The sequence below is a fragment of the Cyanistes caeruleus genome, chromosome 4, assembly GCF_971803275.1.
Source record: "Cyanistes caeruleus chromosome 4, bCyaCae1.hap1.1, whole genome shotgun sequence".
Taxonomy (NCBI): Eukaryota; Metazoa; Chordata; class Aves; order Passeriformes; family Paridae; genus Cyanistes; species Cyanistes caeruleus.
Window position 1 is genome coordinate 28511100 of NC_141704.1, and position 14260 is coordinate 28525359.

General features: G+C 41.4%; 1 protein-coding gene across 5 annotated transcripts in view; it reads left to right on the top strand.

Annotated features, from left to right (window-relative positions):
* The window catches only part of CHST11 (carbohydrate sulfotransferase 11), a 164115-nt gene that overhangs the window by 17473 nt on the left and 132382 nt on the right, over positions 1 to 14260 (top strand). The window contains exon 1 of one of the 5 annotated variants that reach the window (XM_086887198.1): positions 123 to 234. The exons of the other annotated variants lie outside the window; for them this stretch is intronic. The gene's annotated coding sequence lies outside the window, so the exon portion shown is untranslated. Of the gene's footprint in view, positions 1 to 122; positions 235 to 14260 lie in introns of those variants that run through there. 5 annotated transcript variants of the gene reach the window in all.

A 14260-nucleotide genomic window follows, 5' to 3' on the forward strand; every position in this document is an offset into this window, starting at 1 on the left:
GTAGAACTTATGTGCTAACAGAGCTAACAGTGTGATGAAAAGCCAATCCAGGGAATGTTTTCAGAAACATGCTTACAGATGTGCCTGTAGCTGTAAGTTACACCTTTAAATCACCCTTACAGGCACAGCTTTCAAAATCAAGTCATTGGCTGAAGTGGAGGAAAACACTCATCCCACAGAATCATCTTCCTGCCTTTCCTCACCTGTGTGAGGTACTACAGTGACAGCTGGGAGGTGAGGATGCACAGTACCGGGCTGCCAGGAGGTCACAGGTGGAAGGTGTAGGGAAATGCTGTGAAAAAAATCGAGGGTTAAAACAATTGGATGTGCGTTTGAAGAGGGAGTCTGTTCATTTGTGGAACCCATTCTGTATTTCTTACATTAATTTTCTGTATGTCACCTGATGTGTGTCACCTGCATACAGTTGTCTTTGCCTTGCCCTGTTGGCTCCATCCCCACTGCTCTGGCATCACCAGCACTTGCCCGTTTGATCAGGCAGTTCATCAGAATCATGGTTTTTGGAGGGGTGTGTGTGCCTGTGTGTGTCCCAGGTAGTTTTTAGGGAGTGTGGTGCCTTGGCCCAAGAGGTGAGTGTGGTGTGAGAGCTGCTGGGGAGGTGCAGGTGCAAACAGGCAGCGAGGTTGAGGTAGGTGACCCCGTGCACAGTCCCAGCCGTGACTCACAGGGTGAGATGTCAGCGTGGCCCTACCTCAGCTCCATCAGAGCTGGAGGAGTTTCAGCAAGAAGCAGGTTTACTGTTGTCTCGAATAAGTTTCTTCCTTCTATTTTCCCTCTCCAGTAAGTGAGTATTGGAGTGGATTTTAACAGAGCCAGTTGAAGGCTGGTACAGGGGAGAGGCACGTCTGTTTAGACATTGTGAAGAATGCAACATTTGGCAATAACGGCTGTGTCTTTTTGGCAGCATCCAAAGAGTGCAGAAAGCGTTTTCTCTTAATTAGCCATCCAAATTTTATGATCGCTCCTGAGTTTTGAAAGCATTCTCGACATGGATGAGATGATGTAATTACATAAATCCAAGATTTCCTATTTTTTTATGAAGAATTTATGAAGCTTTGAATGTGGACTGGATGCTGAAAATGTTCTGGTTCTAGGTCACCTCTACATCTCCCTCAGGCACAGAGAGCACTGAAAGCCAAGAGGATCTGTGTCAGTCTAAGCTGCTTTAGGGTCTGCTGTCAAGCAAAGGCTTCCTGGGAATGCTCTGTGATGTGGACACAGATGAGATGAGAAAGATTTTATTTCTCTTCTTTTTATTTAACTTTTTTTATTCCAAGCTCAGTGTAAGCTCTCTGACCTCCAATATGCTCCTAACAACATAGTTTTTGGTGGTGCTACGAAAACTTTATTTTGTTTCAAACTGTCTCTGGTGACTTTGAACAAGCCCCAGAGTCTTAATTAAACATTTTTGATCAGGCACGACTCCACAGTAAGTCAAATCCTTTGCTGTTGGTGTTCTGTTTTATTTAATCACTGGACTATTTCTCTTCATAGAACCCTGCAGCATTCTCATCCAACTTCCTTTGTTAGCGTTCCATTAAAAATTATTTTAACTGACCTTCTTCTGTCTTTATTTAACTTTTCAGTGACCTATTCCTTCCTTTCCTTTTTCCCGTAAAATTGCTTGTTTTCAAAGTTTACTGGCTTAAGGAGGTTGAAACTCTTGAGTTCTGTCTGCTTTACCCAAGTGAGATGAAGTTGTGTCCCTCAGATGGCTCCCAGTGAAGCAGAGAAAATGAACTTTGTGACTCCCCGTTTTTCAGAAGGGAGCCCGTGGCACTGAGCTGTGGGGATTGGTGTCCCCTCTGCCTTGTGAAGCTGTTCTACTTGGCCAAGGGGCTCAGCCAAAGTGACTTTATATTCTGGTGGTTATGCCTTCTCGTTCCAGCACCTTTAATTGCTGTCCTCAATAAGCAGTTTAATAGTTTCTTGCTTTCATAGCTACTTTGTGTTAGAGAAATTCATCAGAGAGGAAAAAAGCTTCAAAATTCTTTTTGTGTGTGATGTGTAAAATTGTGGAAAAACTATTTTAGAAGAAATCAAAAGAAAAGTTTCTCATGATTTTGTCACTGAGCTGCAGCAGTCTTTTATATAGCATGGTTTTATAGGATCACTATCAGCTGGCTGACCTACAGCATCTGAAATTGCCAGTTCTCCATGGGAAAGTCCAAAGTGCTTGGCAGCTCAGTTTTGGGCTCTGCCTTCAGCTTTCCCACTTAGTGTCATTAGAATTCAGAGAATTTAAGATGTAAAATACTTTCAAAATACTAATGAGTTCTTAGACTACTAAATACGTATTATTTATTTATTACAAAATCCGCCCTTCTGGGGTGACAACCAGCCCTCCTCCCCAGGGACCCCTGTTTACTCATCTAGCTGTATATATGTATATGTATATCTTAAAGATCACCTGCTGAGTCATCCTGGTCCATGCTGAGCACTTCTCACTTATTTGCATACTTTGCTTGTAAGGCTGTGGTTATATTAGGATCTTGACACAGTGGGAAATCTGTGAGCAAAGTGAGACCTAGTTTGAATCCAGTATCTGAAGAAAGCATGTGAACCTGAATTCAGAAGTTGTCTGTAGGACAGCCACTTAAGGGCAAGATGCTTCCTGCATGTTTTGTTGCAGATGGGACAGAAGTTGTGCATGAACTTGTAGAGTAGCATTTGTCCTGGTGTCTGAACCTTCTCAGCACTGTCTGATGATAGGCCCAGGAGGCTGTACAATCAGTGGTTTAAACTGCTGAATACTCCCAGGATTACTGGCTGAGGGCCTTGTGCTGTATCATTTGCCTGTATCAATATATTTTACATTTCTCTGCAGTGCCACCCTGTATATTTGGTTGAGTTTGTTGCTAAGGAACTTGAAATGTCTTCTAATTTGATGTAAAATAAATGGTACTGAATGATGTTGAGATGAAGAACTAGAATGTAATCCATGTTCATTTTATCAGTGAATTGTGCATGTGAATTCTATATCTAATATAAGGGAACAACACTAAAATAGATTTGGCATGTGCTTTATGTTGGCTGAGGGGATGCAGGGCTTTAATGCTAATTTGTGACAATGGGTATGAAGCACTGGTTGGCAAATGAGGGTGTTCCCTTTATAAACATGTTTTTCCAACATGCTGTGCTTTTCCTGCTGCATCTCATGCTTCATGCAATGATGTTTAGGAGATTATTTGAATACAGGTTAGTGCTAATGGGTTGCAAGTTTAATTCATGTTGTCCCAGTTGTATCTGGGAATTTTCTCTTCTTTCTCTACTTCTGTTCCTGGGTATGTGATCAGAGTGACAAATTATAAGTCACCCTTTTTATTCCTTAAGTTTCTTAGTAATGATGTGACTTCAGGTTGGTTTTTTTTTTAATTTGGTGTAATTTGGCAATATCTGAGTTCAGTTGTTGGCAAATGTATCAACACAATGTGGGATTTACAGCCTATAAGGTCTCCTATCAAAAGGAAAAGCTGTGTGGTAAAAAGCTGATTCACCAGAGAACCTTTGGAGACTTGTAAAAAGCACAGTCTTTGGCTGCATGAGTGAAGCAAATTAAGTGGCTGAGATAAAGTTGTGTAGGTGAAGAGCAAGGTTAGTTCAAAGATGTGTCATCCAGGTATGCACCCTAAAAGCACTGAATGGTTTAAAAAAACCCCAAACCAACCATGCTTGTGGTAGGTTTTGCAGTATGTAATAAAGCATGACAGATTTCATCAGGGTTTGCTGTAGAACACCAGAAGGGCAATGAAACACCAGTAATAATTAACATCTTCAAGGCTGAATTTCAATGTGAAGCGTACACCATTAAAATGAATGAATGCTTGAGGGAATACCTAAGAGAAACCTCTGTTTGTCAAGAGAAGGTTCATTCTTACAGATATGATGTGTATCTCTTGGTAAATAGATACCAGACATGTAGGTTAATCAATGCCCTGACAGTAATATGTGGAAGAAGTTAAAATTCTGGTTTCTAAAAATCACTGACCAGTATTTGAATAGAGAACAAAATTTAGTGAAGCATAACAAAAGAGGCAACTTTTTCCCCCTCCCAGTTAATTATTAAAGACTTCCCTAACATTAGGTTACGGTTGGAGGGAAACAAAGAAGGAATTTGAGTTGTATACCTGCAAGTTGCTGAGTGTATTGAGTGGGGTGGGAGGTCACCTGGCTTTGTGTCTAGTTTTCAGTCAGTGGCAGGGAATTGTTTGCAGAAGTCAAGTACTTGGTCATGGCTCAAGCAAAGTGGGTTCTTCACTTTATTTAAAAACCTGCAGGTATTGTTTGCATTGAGAGAGGTGCCTCTTTTGGAAGTGGAGTCCCAAAATACCACACCTCCTGTACTGACACCATACAATTTTGGACTTTCCACAGCTTAGAGGGGAGGATTTTTCCCAGAGCTTGGCATCTGGCTGCAACAGGAACTTTCTGTACCAACTTTCTTAGGTCAAAGGCACGCAGTAAAGCAGCTGTACTAGGAGTCCCCTGTGGGCCCTGAAGCTTAGATCGTCACAAGAATGATGACAGCTGCCTCCACAGTATCCTTGTTTGAAATGCACAGAGCTCCTTGCTATAAAGTGCCCAGGTCTTTCCTTTGATGTTACCTGTAGTTGCTTCAGGTGAGAGGAGGCTGCTGCTTGCAAACATACTGACAAGAATGCCACAAGATGAGGGAGACCTGATTGGTTTTAAAAAGGGTGAATAAATACACATAATTTGGGTATGAATAAATTATGTTTATTTATATATATATATATATATATATATATTATTCTGGACTTCCACCAGAAGAGTTTTTGCAAAGAAGGAAGAAAAATAAATGTGTTAAACCTTTAAATACTTTATAAAAAATGTTGTAGAATATGGCTACCTGCAATAGTAAGAAACAATGATCTGTCCTGAACATGACTCCCTAGAATGACTAACCTGCCGTGCCTTAATGCACCCAAGCCCTGTAGCAGTCATAATTTCTTTAGTCTACCTGGGAAATATATGGGTTTTACATGAAAGAAAACACTGAATTTTGGGTCTCTACTGTTTTGTTTCATACAAAATACATAATACAAAAATAAGTGGTAACTGGACCTATTCTTGGGTATTTCCCGTGATGGTATGGGGTTTTTGTTTTGTTCTAAGTTGGTTTTGGGTTGTTTTTGAGGAATTTACCCATTTTGCTCCTTCCGAAAGTCAAAGATATGACAAAATGATGGCACAAGTCAATGGTGATGTTGCTAATGACTTTCTTAGGCCAAATCACAGATCCTCTTGGGGATCTTGTGAACTGCAAGACAGAATGTGGGCATAGACTAAAGCACATCCTGAAAATGTGGGAAAATATAAAAAAATCTTGTTACAGTTTCTGACAGCAGGTTTTCACTCTGAATATCTCCTATGATGTCAAACCACCATCATTCCCTAATAAATCAATTTAATGAACATCTGGCTGCATCTGTGGCTAAACCCAGTTCAAGCTACTGAATGCTAATGGCTGAGCATTCCGATGCTGTGTTGAGTCCTTTCTTGTCCAGTTAAAATAGATCCCAATTCTCCTTATCCAGCAGGCTGATCCAAGGGCCACTGCTGTAATAACAGTGCATTGTTCTTCCCACTAGGATGTGCCCATGAGACATTAGCTGCTGTGTAAAAGCATTATTCTGTTAAAATTGGTTGTTGAGTTGAACAAGTTAAACCGTAACATTAATCACTTTTTTCAGAAGTGGGGAAAATCTAAGAAAGCCAGTTTGATTCAGTATTTTTGTTGAATCTAATTGAAGGGTCCTGATCTAAAAGAAGACACTACTCTTTGTTAGTTCTTACTTCTGTGAAAGTGTTTTTGGAGCAGGGACAACCATCTCTTTGTGCCTTGAGGCTACTTAAATCAGTGCTTCTCTGCCTGGTGGCTGGGACTTCTACAAACAGATAATTACCTTTTGAGTGTGTGTCTCTGTGTTACCTTGACCTTGCAGCTGTCTCTCTGATCACAGACTATGTAAGTAGAACAAAAACTTGTTCTTTAAAGCTGGTGGCAGTTTTCACTATCTGTATGTAGCAGTAACAGAAAACTGCTCAGTGTCACTGTTGTTCCAAAATAAGGCCAGGCTAGAATGACAGAACTTGGGAAAGGTCAGACTTGTGAAACCATAGCAAATAGTAGATACAACGTGTTGTGGTTTGTCTTTTTTCCGTACTTGCTGTTCTTCTCTTTAATTTTTTGCGAGTTATTTAGACCAAGTGTGTGTTTAAGCATGGTACTGCAAATTGCTTGTGTCTTAAACAAAGCATTGCTGGTTACTTTTGGTTGTGGAAGTGCATGGCTTTGAAAACATTTAGGCTTTTTACTTTACCAAAGAAAATTAATTTGAAAAACTTCAGGTAAAGAGATGCTCTGTATGAGACAGAGGCAGCCTAATTGTTTTTCTGACATTTTTTGTCAGACTTTGTCAGGTTGCAGTGATAGGTTCCACTTTTTGTTGTTTCTTGTTGGGAACTAGCAAGATGTCTTTTCTTAACAACTCCACTGCAAGTATTTTGGCCCTTCCACTGAAAACTTAGATTTCTTCCATCAATATTTCAAATTCACAATTGCTTTCACATTTAACTTGATTCCTGTGTAATTTCACTTGTGGGCTCTGGGAGCTGTTACGGGCCTCCAGGCTGGAGTGAGAGGTGATGGCAGGATCTGGCCTCCTTTCCTGCAGGCTCTGTGGCTGGAGGACACTCCAGACTGCAGAGGGGTTTGTCATTTATCATCACTTATCAAAGCTAGAGCATCTAAGTAGACTGACTCATCCCCTTGCTAGTGACTCACTTTGTCTTCTCTTTCCTGGGTGGAAAAATAACTCCTTTGTTTCTAATGGGAATGCAAAGTGACAGTCAGACCATAGATACCACTTTGTATCAGTAAAAGGCAGATACACATTTAGAAGTATTTTCATTACAGGAGCCTTGGTATCCTAGGAAATGCATGCTCATGTGGTTTGAGGCAATGACAGAGTCAAAATGCGTATTGTTTCAGCTGTTGGGACTGGGAAGGATGCCCTAGCACAGAAACTAAGTAGCTTGTTCACAATTGTATAGGGTTCAGTGCAGAGTCAGACAGTGAATACATCTCCCCTGATTCATCTCTGGTCCTTGTCAGAGGTTCCTGTTGGAGATGTGATGTCTGGTACCATCAGCCAGCACATCTCTCAGGGTATTTCAGTCAAGTTTGTTGCTTCTCCTGTGCAGTATGCCAGTAGAAGTGGATTTCTTTTTCTGTATCTCTGATGGTCAGAAGAGCTTCATCCTGTGTCAGTTCTTTTTTGTTTAATTAGTTGTTTTAGTTAAAGGACAAAACTTTTCTCATAGGAGCTTCTGTACTAGTCCTCTACTTCATTTATCTATATCTGTCTCCCCTGTTTTTTTAGTGTGACATTGCAGCTGCAACCTCCTCTCCTCTGTGCTCAAATGTTGTATTCTCATGTAACGTGTATGCTGAGGAGCTGATTCACCAGAGTCTGACTGTGAATTTACAGAGGCCTCTAGTAGGGTTAATGAAGTCCAATTTTGTGTCAAACCAAGTAATGTTGTCCTGTATATTCACAGCAGTTTTCTCTCCTGCTTTTAAATTCAATTTTCATGTGTATTTCCGTCTATTAAATGAAACTTTCAGAACTGCCCCACAGCTCTCTCTCTCTAGAAGAGCTGCTGCAGTCTTTCTGCATTTCCCTCTAACATGAGCTCCCTGGCTCCTGTGTCCTGTGAGCACATAGGGGCCACCCTCTCTCCTGGAAAGGCTGTACCTCCTGAGCCCGTGGGTCCATAGCCTGGCTGGGGAGCTGAGAGGCTGGGATGGAAGCAGGCAGCTGACAGAAGCCCCTACAGTTACACAGGCCAGTTAAAGTGGTTTAGCTTTTGAGCAGAAATAGATGAATAATTCTGTAGGAGGAGGGTGCTAAGAGTTCAGTTCTTTCACAATAAATCTGTTTCTTTCAGATAGCTCTAAAATAAAATCTGCTATTCCTGCTGACTCTGCAGTCAGGTCTGCATATATTAGCCCCTCCCACTTACAGCTTACTAAATTCTTTTTTATTTAATACTTACATTGAGGTAAGAGTGAATGACAGAAACTTACTCCACTGAAATTTTAAGTGTGTATGTGCTTAAATGTGGAAAAGGTCACATTGACTGGCACCTGGCATGTCAATAGCAGCTTGGTAGGTCTGTGCCCCCAGCTCTGTGTGCATCACTGGGGCCTTGCGAGTTGTGTGCGTGGTGATGGATGTAAACATAATTTCTGAGGCTTCTGCTTGCTTGCTGTTGCTGTAATGCACGTTTTCCCTTGTGACTCTGGAATGGCATAACTATTGCTGGTCTTAATTTTAAACTACTGGACACTATTTCATACTAGAATGACCTTGGGCAGGGCTGCACAGGGTGGGTCCGGCTGGGGCTCAGGGAAGATGCAGCCACATCTGGTTTCCCAGCTTTACACTCGGACACTTGTGTCACAGGGAAGGAGTAATGGTGTTGGCAGCTCTTTTCCACTCAGTTATTTTATGCTGAGTCTTGTTTTCCATGGCCACTCAGGAAATCATCAGGGTAGTTCTTCATCTGAGCACAAGGAGTGTGCATATGTTGCATATGTCTGGGAGATATTTCATTTCAAAATACCCTAAATATTTTACAGAATATAGAGTATTTTAAACAGGAATAAATAATACAGTTGCTGTTCAGGCTCTCTTTAGCTAGCAGATCAAGACAGCAGATCCCAACTTTTCTGTTTCATCAAAACCACTCTTGTGAAGAATTTTAGGAAGGGTGGATTTGGATTGTGGAGGATGATGGAATCAGGAAAAGTCTGTCTGACTGAACCATAAGTGTATTTTATCAAGACACTTTTCCTGGCCTGGCATTGCAGGGCTTTAGTATTTGGACTGAACTGCCTCAAACTGTTCTTCAGCTCCTTTATAACCTGAGCAGCACTTCTCCTCCACACATACCTGACCTTCAGAAGTCCAAGTGTCTGTGGAATAAAGATAGATGACTTTCAGTTGCAGTAGCATTTTTTGTTTGCTTTGCCTAAATTGAATTGTCTTGAAATCAATAGCTGATTTATTTGAGGTTCACACTGTGTCGTTGACTTATTGACACTTTTCTAAGTGCACAGTTTATTAAACATTAGAGTAGTCCTTGCAGAATCTGCTGGTTTAAGTTTTGAATTTTATTGCATTAAAACTTCCTTTCTTTTCCAAAACTTTTTAGAAAGTTGCTAACAGCCTTCAGCCCACAAAATTTATATAAAGAAGTTTTTGTTGACTCTGAATTTGTTAAGCCTACATTCGTGTGAGATGTTACTTGTTTCTGAGACAGCTCTTGTACATTTGGTTTAGAATGTTGTTCAAAAACATGAGACAAGAGACTCTCTTCAACTTGCAAAAAGACTATTCAAGATACTTGTCTCTCTTCTAGTGAATGATTCTCAGAGACTGCTTAGAGTTCATCTAAGGAACCCTTCCCATGTAGCAAGTATGGAAATGTGACATATGAAGGAAACATTTTTAAAGAAGGTTTTAGGCATTCATTCTTTATTTCAGGATTTCAGCCCCAGGATTTGAGGTTCTCTTCTTTCTTTCTTCCTTCTCTATTCCAAATGTTCAGATTTTATATTGGTGGCTAAATAGAGACTAGATAATTGAAAAAGTCCATTCATGGAACCTCATTTCATTGAGGTTCTTTTGTAAATCTGTGTTCCTTAAGTGACTGCCCCACAGTCTGCTTCTTGACACTTTTCTTCTTCTAAGTGAGCCTAAGGGATTTCAGAACATTTTTAACATATTCTGATCTTGATAAGTAGCATTTACTGTCTTGTTGTAATGAGCTGGTAGAGCTGAAGAGTAGCAAAGCAGTATGGTCCTTTCAGATAGCTGAGGATAATCCCTAGTCATCCTGGTTCATGCATGTGTATTGTAACTGTTGAGGAAAAGCATACACTCACCAGGTACTGAAATAAAAAAAAATAATAATTAAAAAAATATATATTTTTTTTTCTAATCACTGCAGAACCTCCAGAGTATGGAAATATTGGCATCTTTGTTTTGGGCAATCCTTTTCCGTTAGCCACATGCGAGATGACATGAGCATGTAGGGTAGAAGCAGAAGATTAAATCCTAATTATTATAATAAATCTAGAATTTAATGTTAGCTGGTTTTTGTGTGTGTACATTGAGTTTTATTCTTCAGTTGCTGCTTAGCCCAAAAGGAGGCCAAAGTGTGTATCTGCTGTTCTGTGTCCTTTATTCTGCCTCCAGTGCAAGCAATCCCATGATGACAACTGACAGAGGTGCCTCGAGATGCCAGTCCTCAATTTTATTTTCATTTTACAGTCTCTGCTTATGGTGTAGATGGAGGAAGGGGGGGAAAATGATGTTACATTTAAGATCAAACCATGTTGCAACATATTTTTCACAGAAGTGAGGCCTGCAGCACTTCCTCATGGTCCATGGGGTGGGATGCCTGAGTCGCCTTCCAAATTCCTGGCTCTGCATGGCTGGCTCCTGTGGCTCCCTGGCAGATGTGGAATGAGGAGCATCTGGGCTGTGCAGGGGCTCCTGCCACCCACCTGAGCTTATCTGCAGCCCCAGGGCAGTGGCAGCAGGCCTGTCACCAAGAGCAGCTGCCTCCAGGAGGAGGGAAGCTGGAGGCGGAGGCAGGATCCAGTCATCTGCCAACGAGGCAGCTGCAAGATTTATCTACTGCTGCTGCAGTCTGAATCCCTGAGCACTGGGAGGAAGGAGGGGGAAGCACTGTATTTAGTTTACCCAGCCATAGGTGTGTAACAGGACGAAGTTGAAGAGAAAACAAATGAAAGGACAGAATTTCTTCCTCAAATCTAATCTAAATTCACTCTCTTTCAAATGAAATCCATTTCCCCTTGTCCCATCACATGTCCTTGTAAAAGGACGAGCTTACTTGCAGGTCCCCTTTAGGCAGTGGAAAGTGCTGTAAGTTCTCCCTGGATCCTTCTGTTCTTTAGGCTGAACAGCCTCAGCTCTCCCAGCCTGTCCTCATGGGAGAGCTGCTCCAGCCCTCTGATCATCTTTATGGCCCTCTGGGCTTGTTCCAACAGGTCCACATCCTTCTTACTCTGGGGGCCGCAGAGCTGGATGCAGCACTCCAGGTGGGGTCTCACCAGAACAGAGAGGCAGAGTCCCCTGTCTCACCCTGCTGCCCTTGCTGCTTTTGGTGCATCCCAGGACATGCTGGGCTTTCTGGCTGTAAGTGCACATAGCAGCTCATGTTGAGCTTCTCATCCACCGACATCCCCAAGGCCTTCTCAGGGCTGCTCTTTATCCATTTTCCAGTTAGCCTGCATTTGTGCTTGGGATTGCCCTGACCTTTATGCTTTGATGACAATTATTTGTCATGCTTCTGGTTTTGTACTGGTAGCACACAGCACTGAGATCTCCTGCAAGGCTCAGATGGCTATCTTAATTAAAAAAATAAAAAAATCTGCTGTACTGTGTATAAATAGATTTAGAAGTAATTTAAGGAACTTGGAAAGCTGCTGATCTCTGTGAGGGTATTTTCTGTTTCAAAGACAGTGCTGCTACTTATGGCTAGACATCTGTTATCTGAGCAGCCCTGCAAGGCACTGAACAATAGACATGTTCTTTGGCAGGTCTTTATAGTCACCAGTGCCCAGGAATAGCACATGGAAGGTCTCCACTCAATAGCAGTTGATGCTGATGTGTGCAATCAGGTGTGTACTTTAATTCTCTGTCATACAGAGTCTAAGACCTTTACTGGTACAGTTTCTAGCTCAGGACAGCTCTGTTTGTAGTCAAATCCTCTTTGTCCCTTCTATTCAGATGTATAAAAAGCCTTTTGGAACAGCAGAATGCACTCACCTGATACCAGCACCGTCACGGGGAAGCTTACTGGTGCAGCTGTGGATTTTATGCTAGGAGCTCTGCCTCTTAACTTCCTCCTTTCATCTTCCCTGTCAACATTCCCTCCGTGCAATGTTGAATTTCTGCTTTATAAGGAGGACTAAGACACGTGGCAACCTTTTCCTTGTGGGGAACATTGGTAGTCACTCTTCTCTGCTGCTTATGTTCCCAAGAGCTCTAGGAACTAGGTGACGTGGGAGATTCCTATGTCATGTTTGGTTCAAAGTTGCTCTAAAGTTAACAGGAATTGAAACATGCATAGCTAGGGCTATGTCTGTACAGAAATAATGTCTTAAGGTTGGTACAGAAGAAGCTTATAGCTTAGGAGTATGGGATTTTTTTCCACTGCCTGTCTTCAGAGTTGATAAGAATTGGCAATTTCCATCCCTTAGGAAACTGATCTTTGAGAGGAGAAGCCTGAGACTGTGTCACTGCAAACAAGTCAGGGACTGGGACCATTGAATAGTTTTTTCTTGGTGCTGCTAAATTCTTTGCAAGTACCCTCTGTGTGTCTGGAGGCTCCAAGACCTGGGGCTGGGTGTACACAGGGAGGAAAGATACATGTGTTGTTTGAAACCTAGTATCTGTGAGTTTCTAATTACCTGCATAGCTGATTTTGTTGGGTTTTTGGAGAAGTGGCGTGATAACATACCCAGCACTAAAAGGCAATAGCAGTACCATGCCTGGAGCCTTTTCTAGAGACCGGTGAGGTCCCTGGGAAACACCATAGTTGAATATATCCTTGTTTAGGAACAAGGCATCTGGGGAGAGAGCCAGTAGTAGGGATGAAACTTCATTTGAGCTGATGTCATTTGTGATCAGGCTTTCAATAACAAATCTGGCAAGAACAGGCAAGATGCTGTACAGATGGTCTAAGGGAATGGACAAATAGAAGAAGTGAAAACTAACATAAACTGACAATTATTTTCTTGTGCCTGTAGTTTGGGAGAGTATCCTATTTGAGAGTGGACTTGCTGCTGAGTGCATTTTCCCTAGTAAATGGAATTTTTTACAGCTCAAACCTGGTCTAGACAGTTTAGCCACAAAATTTTAACATTCTTTTGAGATCATTAAAAAAAAGTTCCAGCCACATTTGAACAAATGGCTTTTCATTGAGTGTTCACCCTCACTTTAGCCATAGGACTGAAACTAAAAGGTTCTTTTTCTCCCTGGTAATGTGTGTGCCAAGGAGGAAAAGAATTGTCCTGTGGACTAAATGTGGGAGAACAGGAGGAGATAGTTTGATAGCTGTGTGTTTATTAATTCTCAACCTGGCAACAAGCTGCAGGAGTTCAGGTTACTGCTTACTTTGCTTAGGGGCAGAATCTGCCCCTGTGAGTTCCTGTATAAATCTCCGGTAGTCCCAATTGCCGCAACACTGACACTGGTTTAGAAGTGTCTGTCTAAGAGCAGATGTGGGATAAAGAATGCCTGTCTCAATTTCAGTAATTGTATGTCTTAATCCTTAGTAAATGTAAAAATGAAAACATGGAAATTGAGCTAAAAACATCAACACACCACTGTCACAAAAAAACCTCAGGTAAATAAAACCCCCTGCATGTTAGCCTTATATACTTTCTACTGATTGAAGTGAGATGGTTGGTGTGACTGAAAATAAGCATCAATTTAAGTGCTTGCAGAATTGGTGCCTAGAAAAGGGTGCAGCCCTCAGAAGACAAGAATATGACGTTAAATTTTACTCCTTGTCTTCCCAGTCTCAGTTCTCTATATTGGAATTTGCAGAAGGGCCTGCAAGATAGGGCCTGTCTTTGCCCTGAACAATAAATCCTTGAGTACTCTTCAGTGTCAGATTTTAAAGGAAAAAAAAAAAGCAAAAGCAAAAACCCCCTGCCCCATCCTGTCTGATATACATAGAATTGAAGTTCCAAAGATAGTTTTAAGATAAAAGGTTAGTCTCTACAGGGTTTTACAATATCTTTTTGCTCATTCAGTTTCCATGAACATTATGAAAACCATTCTTGAAAACCAAATTGACCACACTACTATGTTTTTTTCTGTTTTTTTTTTTTTTATCCAGAAAGTTGTTCCATATTGTTCAGGTCCAGATCTGCATAAAACCACATTAAATTAGGCACCTGCTGGCAAAGTAGTTCAGCGTGTGCCAGTGACAGAGCTTCCTTCCCCATTGCTGCTGGGGAATTATTGCTGTCATCAGCAGGAGCAGCAGGGACCCAGTGGTCTTCAAAATTAGGCTACTTTTACTTTACAAAGCAAAAAATTATATGCTGGAAGTGCTATCTGGTATTGAAGTCCTGTAGTGTACAGTGGGTATTTGTATGTATTGCACTGCA